The 14,473-nt window shown below is 43.4% G+C and overlaps 1 long non-coding RNA gene across 1 annotated transcript; it reads left to right on the forward strand.

Annotated features, from left to right (window-relative positions):
* The first annotated feature begins 615 nt into the window (after window positions 1-615).
* Window positions 616-7,090, forward strand: LOC116479073 (uncharacterized). The gene is made up of 5 exons (XR_004250926.1): window positions 616-813; window positions 987-1,173; window positions 1,369-1,438; window positions 3,807-4,537; window positions 5,654-7,090. It is a non-coding gene; the product is annotated as an uncharacterized LOC116479073 (long non-coding RNA).
* The last annotated feature ends 7,383 nt before the right edge of the window (window positions 7,091-14,473 follow it).

Genomic DNA, 14,473 nt, shown 5'->3' on the forward strand with positions numbered 1-14,473 from the left:
CCTGTTGTTTAAGTTCCTCTAGCACCTCTTGGCTGCTCAGGTAAGGCCTTGAGAGGAAATTATTTGGGGTCATCCAGAGGTGGGGTTTTGTTGATGACCATGAGAAAAAAAAAAAGAAAAAGAAGGTTTAGGGCCATTAAAGTGACAGTGTTGAGAATCTAGTCTGACTGAGGAGGATAATGAAGAGAAAGAGGTGATGCTTTGGATGAAAGCAAAAGAGTCAACAGACTAGAAATCCTAATGAAGTAAAAACACAGAGTGGGGTAAGTGAGCATGCAAGCTGGTTGGAAAGGAGCAGTCAGAGAGAATGAAATTTTAATTAGACTATGAAGATGGACCATCTTGGAGGGGACAAAAGGTCAAGGATGACTATGCAAGTCATGGGTGAGGTGGAGTGGACAAGGAGTTCACTGGTAATAAGGAGGTCAAGGAAACAAGAGTCGCAGATATTGGATGCTGAAGTCATCAGATTTATGGACAGCTGATAGAGTGAAGAGCAGGACCTTGCGCCAGGAACCTAATGCTTTAGCCTGTGAAGTGGTATGGTGGCTTGGTAACATGTCAGCTTGGCTAGGTGGAAACAGATTTCCTAGAATCCCTTTCCTGTTTGTTTCCAGTTAGGGCTGGCCACAAGAGGCAAATTGCAAGGCATGGAGACATTTTTCTAACACTTGAAAAGTCTATGCAAGGGCACCAGGCAGCTCATGCACCTTGTCACTTATCTACTGGGTCACCTTGTTGGCATGGGATGCCACCCAGGCTTGCAGCTGCTCCATCCTCCCCTGAATTTTACTTCAGCTTCTCCACTCATGGGTAAGATATGTGTTTATCTGCTTTTCTTACAAGACACCGTATATTTAAAATTGGAGGCAGTGCAATACTAACATGGGTTCCAGTCCTTCTGTGTTCATTTCAGCTCATGCTTGTCATCTGCAGCTTGTCCTTGCTCTCTACCACTTTGCAATCATCTTCCCTTCCCTTCCCAGCCTGCCCTGAGGACTTCATCGTTCAGCATCAGATATGAAGATGACAGCCCTATAGAGACTATTTAACCAGCTTCTAAGGTGGTTAAATATCTTACCAGCCTTTGTAGAGTCAAATCCTACTAACAAATCACTAGTGTATGTAATATCCCAGTGGTTTGCTTCTCTAAATGAACCCTGACTATTACAGGTAAGAATTTTGACAAGAATATATTAACAGCTTCTAGGAGGAAGAAAGGGAAACTCACTTCAGGTCAATAGAGATTGTCATTTGGGACCCCTTCAAGACAACCAATTAAGTGACTCTCTCTAAAATACTGCTATCCAGCCCCCATTCCTCACTTTTGTCCTAGTGGTAATAAGGCATTCATCATGTATCTTTCAGAAGTCCAGATACCACTGTATGAGTAGTTCTTTAATCTGCTTGTCTAGTGATTCCATCACAAATGGCTCAAGTAAGTCTGGCATGCCTTGGGCTTGGTGTGATTTTCTACACAAAACACAGATTATAGATGGACCTGACAATTAATCTAATTAATAAGAAATGCTACATTCAAAGCATTTTATCCAAGAGTGCAGGATAAACATATAAAAAGCTATCTCAGGTACAAGAAAAATATGTTTTCTATTTGAGAACCCTTGGATTTATGCATTCAGTTTGGAGGTTAAAAGGAATAAAGATGACAGTTCATAGTGCCTGCTTTATCCAAACCTTTTTACAAGGTGAAGATGTGTTAACTAATTACTATTTTGAGCCCTTCATACTAAAGTTTTGAGTGAAAAACACAGTCTGCTAAGTCAAGGCAACAATATTTTTCTTTTTTTGAACTTACTGTACCATTTAAATTATGAAGAAATCAAATGTTAATAATCGTAAACACTTTGTGTTGTAAAACTGCTTTCCCCTCTCTTTCCTTCACTGTATACTGCACTGAAAATGTTTCAAATACTTCCGAAGACATCTGCCTTTAGACCAGTCATACACATTCTCCTTCAGCCTGGACATTAACTCAGCAAGCAGCAGCTTCAGAATAATGCACCTGTGATCAGGCCAATTGGGATAGAGACATCATCTGCCCTTATCTTCTCAGAGCCAAAGAAACTAACTTTATTTTCCGTATCAGCTTCATTTTCCCCTTTACTCAATGCTCAGAGATTAATTCTTGGTTTCAGCCCCACCCCATGAAAAGGATGTCTATTCAATCAGAGAGACACAAAGATGGCTTGTGCGAACTAAGCAAAAAAGACACAAGAGGAATTTATTCTGGTTAATAAACTGAGAGCAAACATGTAGAGGCTAATTGTATGGTGAGTACAAGAAGAGTTTCTTATCTGGGGAGTGTATAATGTTGGGGTAGACACTGTCATTTGTTGTCTTATCCAGTAGCCATCATTCTTCATTGCTTAGAAAAAACCTTTGTGATACAGCCGTCAGGCAAGTGGCATGGGATTTAGGAGAAAATTATTTGCTGTCAGCCCTGAAGGATGAAGGAATCAGAATTTCTTTGTACAATCATGGTAGTCAGCTTTCAAGATTCCTCCAATGATTCTCATCTCCTGCTATTCATGCCCTTGTGTAGCTATCTCTTGCACAGAATAGGGCTGATGTGTGACCAGTGGGATATTGTGGAAATGGCAGAATTTGATGTTCATAAAAGACATTGCAGCTTTTACCTTGCTCTCTCAGATTATTCACCCTGGAGAAGGCTGCTGCCACGTTGTGAAAACATTCAAGTGGCCCTCTGTGAAGTCCATGTGATCAGGACTTGAGGGTTCCTGACAACAGCCACCATGAATTTGCCGACCATGTGAGTGGCACAACTTTGTTCAGGTGACTGGAGGCCCAGCTGGCAATTTGCCTGCTATTTCATAAGAGACTCCAAGCCAGAACCACCCAACAGAGCCAACTAAGTCTCTTCCAAATTCCCGGCCTGAAGAAACTCTGAGAGATAATACATATTTATTGTTATTTAAGCCACTGAATTTCAGAGTAATTTGTTATGCAGAAATAAATAACACCAATTGTGTTGAATTTCATTTCTCTCTCATGGTGTATATGTAGTCAGAAAACCATAGACTAAAGTCCACAGGCATATATGATAGTCCTTGACATTACCCATGTCTTATTTTAATAATCCTGGCTAGTTAAGTACTGCTAATCCATATCTCTAGAAAAATTTAGAAAGCCCTAATTTGCAGTGTTTACCTAGTTGTGTGGTGCAAATATTCCCACTGGTTGACATCATGCTACCAACACAGAGTTGGGAAGAAATGCACACAATTGGTTCTTGCAAGCTCATATGAGCCCCAAAGCACCACTGAATTGAGCTCAGAAGAAACAGATTGGGTCAAGTAATCATACTGACCTCTGCCTATTTGGCCAGAAGGATCTTCAGAGGTAGTGTAATGTTTTGACAATAGCTTTAGGACCAAATGACCAGGAGCCTAATTTTGCCTCTGCTGTTTTCTGGCTGAGTGACCTCAGTAGGTACTGCTTATTGGCAATAAGTGTCAGATTCTTCATCTGTAAAATGAGGATGGCAATTTCTGCTCATCAGAGATTTGAGAGAATTAAATGAAAATAACAATAGCAAAAACAACTGTTATAAGTACTTACTATCTATCAGGCCAGAGTTGCTTATAAGATATCATTACTTAATTTAATAATACAGGCAAAGCAGTAGGGACTAAATGAATGCTAATTATCAGCGTTGTTATTACATTTCTGAGCAGGGAGCTGTTCATTAGAATGAACACTAAATCAGAAATTGTTGGAACTGACCTGTCTCCTATTTTCCAACCTCAATTCTTCGTCTTCCTAAGTTGGGCAAAAGGCTCCAGTGAAGAGCTGTGAAGCTTATCTATGGGGACTCACCAGGGGCCAGCCCAGGCTGCCCACAAGACCATGAGCCACTCTATGACTGTAGGAAGTGGAGAGAAGGGAAAGTAGTTAGGAAATCAAGAAAAGTGTCTTTCAGTACCATGGCCAGAAGTTGTGCCACAGAATTGGAACAGGGAGACCCAGAGAGCCGGTGCTGTCCTAGTCCTAGTGCTGAATGATCCCACTGGTGTCCTTAGAACGGCTCTGACTTCAGCCCACCAGCAGCATGTGGACTCATAAGTTTTCTAGCAGAGTTGGAGATCCTCAGGAACAAGAAATCTCTTAAAATGACATGAAATTTCAATCAACCAAGGCTTTCTAGCCTGATGTGAGTTGTCTTTACACACATATACCTTTTTAACAATGAAGAAGAATGGACATTGATAGAACTTGCATTCTGTGTTCATCACCAGGATAGTTGCTTTATAAACATCATTTTGTTTTTAGTCACAACCCCATGCAGCATTTTCCTTACTGACAAAGAACCTGAGGCATAGAGAATTTAAGCAACTCGCTGAAGGCCACCCAGCTAATCAGCAGTGGGAAAAGAATTTAATTCTAGATCTTTCATTCTAAAGCCCAGCTCCCTACACTTTGGATGCTACTATTTCCAAAAAGTCAACAACACTTTGGACTATCAACCTGTCTAAAAACTAAAGAGTATTTGAAGCAGGTAATACAAATTGTTTTCTAATTTATTATGGTCGGTTCTCTTCTTTGAATCCAGGTGATACTGATGTCTTCATACTTCCTCTTCACCCTTCAGAGGAGGTCCTCTTGCTTCTAGAAAGAGAATACAAATAGCTACATTCCTACTCAGTGGGAGAAAGTGAGACTGTTCCAGAATATGAGGACTTAGGCTGGTAATGTCCTGAGGAAATGACTATGCCAACCTAGAGATCCCCTTGTGTGTGGTAAGGTCCCCAGTGAACAGAATGGGGCCCTCACCTGACCACATCTCAGGCCTGGCTTCAAGATGGGTTTCAAATCAGAAAGTAATCATATTGTATGATTACTACATACTACATACATTGCCATCCTCATTTTATAGATGAAGAATCTGACTCTTATTGCCAATAAGCAGTGCATGTTGAGGTCACTCAGCCAGGAAATAGCAGAGGCAAATTTAGGCTCCTGGTCATTTGGTCCTAAAGCTATTGTCAGTAATCTCAGTATGCCTGAGATGTGGTCAGGTCAGCATACTTTAGAATGAACTTTTATGCTAAGATAATAACATGGTGGTTAAGTATTGACTCAGGTTGTCTACATTCGCATTAAGTTTTCACTGTGCTAAGCTAAACTTAAGTTTTCAGCTGTGTTATTTGGGGGCACTAACTCCATAAGCCTCAGGGTTTTTTTTTCTGTTTTTGTTTTTGTTTTGAGATGGAGTCTCGCTCTGTTGCCCAGGCTGGAGTGCAGTGGCGCGATCTCGGCTCACTGCAACCTCCGCCTCCCAGGTTCAAGCAATTCTCTGCCTCAGCCTCCCAAGTAGCTGGGATTACAGGCGCCCACCATCATGCCTGGCTAATTTTTCTATTTTTAGTAGAGATGGGGTTTCACCATGTTGGCCAGGCTGGTCTTGAACTCCTGACCTCATCATACACCTGCCTCGGCCTCCTAAAATGCTGGGATTACAGGCGTGAGCTACTGTGCCCGGCGGGTTTTACAGCTTTAAAATGGGAACTATAAGGTTGTTTACACCCAATTATGTATGTCATGTGCTTTCCCTAAGGAAATTATTCAATAAACTTTGGGTAGTTTTATTATTATCATTATTATTGCTGTGCAGTGATGCAGGTCACTGAAGGAAAAGGTGCACATTTTCAACAATAAAAGAGAGACATTCCTTTAGTGTATCTCCATATTCCCTGAAGGGGAGCTGGAATGACATGACGGACTTGGCCTCATGACCTCAAGCCTTCCCTGTTGGAGTCTTCATGACACTCCTCAGAAGCAGCAGCCCCAGCCATGTCTGGAACCGTTCCTTACCAGACAGGAGGATATCATGGCCTCAACTCATGATCTGTACCAAGCCAAACCTCTTTTGGGGTACCACCAAGCCTCAGGCCTCACCTTCTCTGCCCTGTTGTCCCTGCCCATCTGTCCTGGTTTCCTACTAGTTTCCACTACTGGACACTTGTCTGAGGCTGGGTCCCCACCTGGATCTTGTGGCCTCTTGCCCAGGGCTTGGAGGGAAGCTGCTCCCACACTTGAAGATGATAGCTGAGCATGGTCCTTTGTGGGTGTGCTGTCAGGAAGATGACGGTACAATCTGTTTAATGTGCCAGTTGTCTCTGTGAGTCCCTCATCCGGATGAGCACCTGTCACACCCCTGCAGAGCCCCAGCTGGTTCTTAGAGAGGTGCTCCAGCTCTGTGATTACCTAATCTGGCTTCCCAATCTACCCCACAATGTGTCATTGCTGAGGTCCCTGTGGGTCTTGCAGATAAACTTGCTACAGTCATCCTACACAAAAAAGAAGCTCGTTATCATGAAACTGGCCTGCTCTTTAGCTCCTGGGCCCTAACTCACCCTAGATTGCTGTCAGCTCTTTTGTTTTCCCACTTAGACCAAAGGGATTGAGATGCTTTCTCATTCCTTGGAGCTGCCACCCTCCATTCTGTATCCTCTGGTAGAACACAGTAAAAGGCAATCTCCCCCTTCACCCTGCTTGCTGCACCCCAGATGCTGCAAGGCCCATGTGCTGTTTTTGACTTCAGTACTTCAGATTGCTATAGGAACACAGGAGGCAGCAGCCAGATGAGAAATTGAGTTTGACTCTGGAGTATTATAAAGTCCTTATAGTTACTGGCCTTGGGTATAAGGTCTATATTATTAAAGAGAAATTATTCACCAAACACTTGTTAAAAATGTTAAGACAGTTTATTTAAGAGTATTGCAATAGGTAAGTGCTATGGTCTCAATGTTTGTATCTCCCTCAAATTCATAAGTTGAAATTTCACTTCCAATATGAAGGAATTAGGAGGTGGGCACTTTAAGGGGTGATTATGTCATAGGCCAGAGCCCTCATGAATGAGATCAGTGCCCTTCTAAAAGAGGCATTGGGAGAGACCCCTCACCCTTTCCATCATATGAGGACACAGCCAGGAAGCATCATCCACGAACCAGAAAATTGGTCCTTACCAGACACTGAATCTGCTGATGTCCTGACCATGGACTTCTGAGCCTTCTGAACTGTGAGAGATAAATTTCTGTTGTTTATAAGCCTTTCAGTTGACGATATTTTGTTACAGCAGCCCAAACAGACTGAGAGAGGGAGAGAGATGGAACTCAACTTTAAATACAAACAGGGACAAGTGGGGATTTATAGCCAGTGGGCCCAGTGAGGGAGAGGACAGAGAATTACTATGGGGAACTTGGGGTAGGGGAGAGAGACCTGATTAGATATCAAGGGCAGGGGGGATTCCCAATAAACTGCCTCAGCAGGATTTTTTGCTAAAACTGGGCTCAGCAGGCCATGGAGGAGGCCTAGTCGAGAAGAGGGCTCAGAGTGTGGTCAATGAGAGAGGCTTCATCAGTTTCAGTCAGGGTTCTTCAGAGAAACAGAAACAATAAGAAAGAGAAAGATTGAGATTTATTTAAGGGATTGAGTCATGCAATTGTGGATGCTGGCAAGTCTGAAACCGAGGGCAGGCCCTTTGGATAGAAATTCAGACAAGAGTTGAAATTGTAATCTTGGACCCAAAGTCTGCAGGGCAGACCAGTGGGCTGGAAATCTAGACAGGATTTCTATGTCAGTTTTGAGGCAGAATGCCTTCTTCCCCAGACACCTCAGCTTTTGCTCCTAAGGCCTTCATCTGATTGGATGAGGTCCACCCACATCATGGAGGTAATCTGCTTTACTTAAAGTCTGCCAATTGTAAATGTTAATCACATCTACAAAATATCTTTCTAACAACATCCAGACTAGTTGACCAAACAACTGGCCCCAATCGCCTAGCCAAGTTGACAAGAAAAATTAGCCATCACAGGGTCTGAAGAGAGTATGTGGATACCCAGACGGTATGTTCAGTCCACCTTCACTTCCAAGGGATGCTCACAAGTCTCCCCAGTTGATCCTGTTTTTTAGGGAAGACAATGCAGAGGATCCTCCCCCACCCCCATCACCCCTTTCCATAACCTAGAGATAAAAATGAGGTAAGAAAGATTTGTTCCTGGGCCAGGTGTGGTGGCTCACACCTGTAATCCTAGCACTTTGGGAGGCCGAGGTGGGTGGATCACCAGGTCAGAAGTTCAAGACCAGCCTGGCCAACATGGCAAAACCCCATCTCTACTAATAATACAAAAATAGCCAGGTGTGGTGGCAGGCACCTTTAATCCCAGCTACTCAGGAGGCTGAGGCAGGAGAATCGCTTGAACCTGGGAGGCGGAGGTTGCAGTGAGCCAAGATTGTGTCTCTGCACTCCAGCCTGGGCAACAAGAGCAACAAAAAACAAAAAACAAAAAAATTAAAACAAACAAACAAAAAAAAGATTTGTTCCTGTACCTCAAGTGGACAACTGATGTCCAGAGACCCACTGGACTGAGAACATCCACCTCCCTCAGTTTCTGACTGCCGAGCAATGATGACTGGGGACATTTCATGCAGGTACATCACCGAGGAGTGAAGAAAGTAGTCACCCGAACCAAACGGTAAGGTCTCTGTCCCAGAGATGCTGGGGGTTTGGCAAAAATGCTGTGAACACCGATAAGGGCATTGCATTGTTAATCTGTACATGTGAACAAGAAAGGATTAGCCTCCAGACCTCATACTCAAGGACGATGGTAGTGGAAAGCCCCACTTCCCATTGTGCTTCTGCTTCCTGATGCTCAAGAATAAGCTTTAGGCTTGACCAAGTGGGGGTGGGGGGAAACACAAACAGAAACTGCCACTATCCTCCCCACAAGCAGAAAAATTTAAGAGTGTCTTGTTCTCTAACGAAGTTTTGTAACAGTAGCCTATGTGGTGAAAACAAAGCCGAAGCCGCCTCCAGCATGTTTAAAACCAGGTTTAAGCTGCTGGCTGCTACTGTTGCTTCACCAAGCACCTTAGCTCCAGGGAATGGGCTTCACCTCTGTTTCACAGAGAAGTCCCCTTTGCCAAAGAATGTGGGTGGTCTGCAGGGAAGCAGGGCAGTGAATATACTTTCCCTACCTTCTGTGATGCATTTTCTTCGTGCAGCTCTAAAGCAAGATTGTTTGTTGTTATAATGACGGCCTTTCAGTCTTTACTTACAACATCCTGTTCTCCCAGGACATTAAAGGCTGGGCTGAGAGACAAAGCTGAGGGACGCCTAGTGTGGCTGCCTCCCTGGTGCCAACCAAGTTCCTGACTGGATCAGGCTCAACCTACAGGAATTCCTCCCCCGTCATTCACTCACTAGTGTGTTTTAAAAACATATTTTGAGTGCCTACTGCTGGTGCTAGGGAAACAGCTGTGACTAACGATCTCTGACATTCTGGGGTGCCCATCCTCACAAAGGAGACCTCTGCTCCCAGCACACCAGTGGCAGATGTGTCCACATAGATCCAACTCCATTTCAAACTCAAAATGACCTCTTTTACTCCTGCTATGTTATATATATTTAAATATTTTAAAACATTTGTTAATAGCATTTCAAACTTAAAATGACCTCTTTTACTCCTGCTATGTTATATATATTTAAATATTTTAAAACATTTGTTAAACAGCATTTCATGGGGATATAGTTTCTCTTTCTCTCTTTCTTTTCATTTTTTTTTTTTTTTCAGTCTCCCTCTGTCGCCCAGGCTAAAATGCAGTGGCTCAATCTCCTCCACCTCCTGTGTTCAAACGATTCTCCTGCCTCAGCCTGCCGAGTAGCTGGGACTACAGGCATGCACCACTACGCCTGGCTAATCTTTTTGTATTTTTAGTAGAGATGAGTTTTCACTACCTTGGCCAGTCTGGTCTCGAACTCCTGACCTCAAGTGATCTGCCTGCCTTTGCCTCCCAAAGTGCTGAAATTACAGGTGTGAGCCATGGTGCTCTGCCAGATGGTAGACATAGTTTCAAAAATTAGATATAGTTTCTGCAATTAGAAAAATGCAGAAAGTGGGCCAAACGCAGTGACTCATGCCTGTAATCCCAGCACTTTCGGAGGCCAAGGCAGTCAAATTACTTTAGGCCAAGAGTTCAAGACCAGCCTCGCTAAAATGGCAAAACCCCATCTCTACTAAAAATACAAAAACTAGCTGGACTTAGTGGTGCACGCCTATAATCCCAGCTACTTGGGCAGCTGAGGCAGGAGAATTGCTTGAACTCAGGTGGTAGAGATTGCAATTAAGCCAAGATCGTGCCACTGCACTCCAGCCTGGGTGACAGAACAAGACTCTTGTCTAAAAAGGAAAGAAAAAAGAAAGAAAGAGAGAAGGAAAAAAAGAAAGAGAAAGAAAGAAAGAAGGAAGGAAGGAAGGAAGGAAGGAAGGAAGGAAGGAAGGAAGGAAGGGGAAGGGAAGGGAAGGGAGGGGAGGAAAGGAAGGAAGGGAAGGAAGGAAAGAGAGAAAGGGAAAAAAGAAAATAAGCAAAAAGAATAAAAAAAGAAAAAAATGCAGAAAAGTATGAAAAAGTATCACTTCTACATTCATATCCAGAGATAACAACGGCTAAAATACTAGTATATTTTCTTCCAGCCTGTTTCCCACCAATATATGTAAAATAGGAAACATGTAACACATCCTTGGCTATTATCTCCCTTTCCTTCAGAAGGACTTGGGGGAACAAAGACTCTTGGCTAAAAACGAAATGAAGGTCTTTTTGGAAAGGCCATTTCACAGCCCCTCTCAGGGTAACCAGGGGAGCCTCCTTTGAAGCATAATGTGGCTTTTTTATTTTTCAGGCTGGCCCCAAAAGGCAGGAAGCAAGCCAAACAGGACACAGGCGCAGCATAACAATGTGGTGTACTGACTCCCAGGAGAAAGGGAGGCATGCTCCTAATTATGAGGATGTTAAGGAAAGGGCTTCTTCCTCCTTGTGGGTTTGGGCATGGTCCCTGGCAGTTGGTACTAGTGTTTGTCCTTGGGAGATGTGGGTGGCGATGCTTGATGTAACAGGTGCATAATTTAAGGAGGCAGAAGAGCCCAACATCCCACTGGGAGGGATGTTGACAAGAAAAGCTGACCCAGTGGTAGTGTCAACTTGGACCCCTGGTATCTGAGCACCAAAGTCCCTCCCATCCCAGGATGCACAGGGAACGTCTTCAATGGGGGGCTTCCTGACCATATGCTGAAGCCCGGGGGCTGCTCAGGATGAAAGAATCAGACTAAGGGAAGACACTGGAGTCATAGAAAGCGATGGGAGTGGGGCAGGAGATCCTGTTGCTCAGACAGGGGGCCTCTGTTGCCCAAAATGGAATGGAGGTTTAAAGAACAATGCATCACCACAGCAAGGCTGGACCTGGGACGTGTCCTCAGTTACACCCTCTGTGAGGGGCCTATCAACCCATTGCTATCCCTTTGTCTTGTTTGTTTGTTTGTTTTTCTTGAGACAGAGTCTCGCTCTGTTGCCAGGCTGCAGTGCAATGGCACAATCTCTGCTCACTGCAACCTCCACCTCCTGGGTTCAAGCGATTCTTGTGCCTCAGCCTCCCAAGTAGCTGGGATTACAGGCGTGTGCCACCACACCCAGCTAATTTTTGTATTTTTAGTAGAGACAGGGTTTCACGATGTTGGCCAGGCTGGTCTCGAAATCCTGACCTCGTCATCTGCCCTCCTTGGCCTCCCAAAGTGCAGGGATTACAGGCGTGAGCCACCACACCTACTCCCTATCCCTTTGGATTTTGGGGAGAAGTGCTAATCACTACCTTCAATGAAGCCAATATTCTTCCTCACCTGCCCAAATCAAAGCCCCCAAATGATGTCAGGACAGCCCAGATTGTAGTAGGGAGACAGAGGCCATTGGAAGGGAGCTTTTTCTCCTGGGGGGAGAAAAAAAGAGGATAATTCTGTATCTGATACCACAGAGACCTTGTTTTTGTGTATATTGTCTAATGGAAGAAAAGAAAGAATGTCAGGACATTAGAAAAGAAAGACAGAGCTATACAAGAAGGACAATGTGGTCAAAACGCACTCCTTAGCTCTACAAAGAACATTGTCAATGTGGACCTAATAAGGTTGCCTCTGTTTATTGATTTGACCAAAAATAGAAATAGAGCTACATTGGGAGAATGAAGAGAGGGGAAGGTGATGTAAGAGAGCTAAATCATGATCTACAGGAGGTAAAGCAGCAATGTCCGAATTTAGTAAACTACAACTATGAGTGTACGCCTGGGGAGAGATAGGGTATAGTCAGAGGTGGCACAAAGCAGTGCTTTATCATTATCTTCATCATGTATCCTCTTAGTACTCTTAGCCATGTTTGTGTATAACTTTTACTAAAAATTTATACATCTATAAAGAAAAACTGCCCCAACCATCTGTAAAATGAAAATGCCTTCTGGGATGGCTGCTGTAGGAAGCAGGTACCCTGGGGCTTGCAAGGGGGTTGGAGGAGAGGGGCCTCATGCACTGCCCTATCATCCCTGTGCTGCCTTGGAGGACCACCAGCAGCCAGGGCCCAGGTGACCTGGCAGAGACCAGCCATCCAGCAGGTCATGCTCTTCCAGCCATCCAGCAGGGAAGAGCTCCTGATGCTGAGGACCCCCAGAGAGGATCCCTCCCGAACCATGGGTCAGAACCTTCTCTCTACTTCCACACATGAGAGGCAGCTGGCCCTCACTGGGGAAGACCAGGTCAACTCTCCAGTTTCACACAGCTCTGTATATGGCTTTTTCCATTTAACATTATCTTGTGGGCATTTTTATGCAATATATCTTTTGGAATTTGGTGCAAATGCTATCTGGTCTCATTGTGTGGCTATACCATGTTAACGGCATATCTAAAACACAACACTGGGCTGGCTAAGAGTGCAGGTGCATCAATCCTATTTTCTCAACTAGAACCCTGACTCTGTCACTTTCCAGCTGTGTGACATGGGGGGACACACAGCTTCAGTTTCTATCTCTGTAAAATAAGGTAATAAGAGTACCTAATTCACAGGGCACTTGTGAGATTTAAATAAATAAATACATACATGCAAAGTGCTCAGAGCAAGACCCACTGCTTAATAAGCACATAATACATTATAGCTATTACTATTTTTTAGCAATCCTAGCCAGATTAGGTGGCTGGTGCCTGAAATCTCAGCTACTCAGAGGCTAAGGTAGGAGGATCCCTTGAGCTCAACCATTCGATGCTGCAGTGAGCTATGACCGTGCCACTGCACTCCAGCTTGGGTGACAGAGTAAGACCCTGTCTCTAATAAAAATAGTAAGAAGAAGACACCATCCTCATTTTATTTTATTTATGTATTTATTTATTTTGAGACAGAATCTCACTTTGCGCCCAGGTTGCAGTGCAGTGCGTGATCTTGGTTCACTTCAACTTCTGCCTCCCGGGTTCAAGCAATTCTCCTGCCTCAGCCTCCCGAGTAGCTAGCTGGGACTACAGGCACACACAACTACGCCTGGCTAATTTTGGTATTTTTAGTAGAGATAGGGTTTCACCATGTTGGCCAGGCTTGTCTCGAACTCCTGACCTGAGGTGACCCACATGCCTCTGCCTCCCAAAGTCCTGGGCTTACAGGCCTGAGCCACCACGCCTGGCCGCCATCCTCATTTTAAATACAGGATTTCTTTTTCCTAAAGCACACTTTAATAAACCTCCTTATACAACTTAATCACATACAAAAATTCATATTCATTAAAGAAAAAAATAGACAATGCATATGAGCAAAAAAAGAAAACAAAAGCTACTTGGAACATTACCCTTTTCCCCCAAAGATAACCACAATATATTTGGTGTATATATTTCAAATCTCTTTCCTTTGTGTGTGTATGTATAAATATATGTATACATATACATACACACACATATATACACATATACACAATATACACTATATACACACATAACTCCAATGATCTACTCTCCAATGATCTATGTATACATAGATACACATATGTGTATCTATGTATACATGTATACGTATATATGTATATATAGTATATATGTATACATGTATACACATATATACGTATATATGTATACATGTATACACATATACGTATATATGTGTATACATGTATACACATATATACGTATACATATATACATACACACACATATATACACATATGTGTATATATGCATACATATATATACAAACACACACATGCAAAGGAAAGAGATTTGAAATATATACACCAAATATATTGTGGTTATCTTTGGGGGAAAAGGGTAATATTCCAATTAGCCAAGTGTGATGGCGGCCTCCTGTAGTCCCAGCTACTTGGTAGGCTGAGGCAGGAGAATGGCGTGAACCTGGGAGGTGGAGCTTGCAGTGAGCCTAGATGGTGCCACTGCACTCCAGCCTGGGCAACAGAGCGAGACTCCATCTCAAAAAAAAAAAAGAAAGAATAGATCATTTATAGTTTTCTTTTTCCATTTAAGAAAAAAGTCAACAATAATTTTTCATGGCTGCCTAGTATTCCTTTTCATGTTTGTATTACTCTTTGTTAGTACCCATTGCCCATCACAAACAGCATTTTATTATT

Source organism: Hylobates moloch, unplaced genomic scaffold, assembly GCF_009828535.3.
Source record: "Hylobates moloch isolate HMO894 unplaced genomic scaffold, HMol_V3 SCAFFOLD_3, whole genome shotgun sequence".
NCBI classification, from domain to species: Eukaryota; Metazoa; Chordata; class Mammalia; order Primates; family Hylobatidae; genus Hylobates; species Hylobates moloch.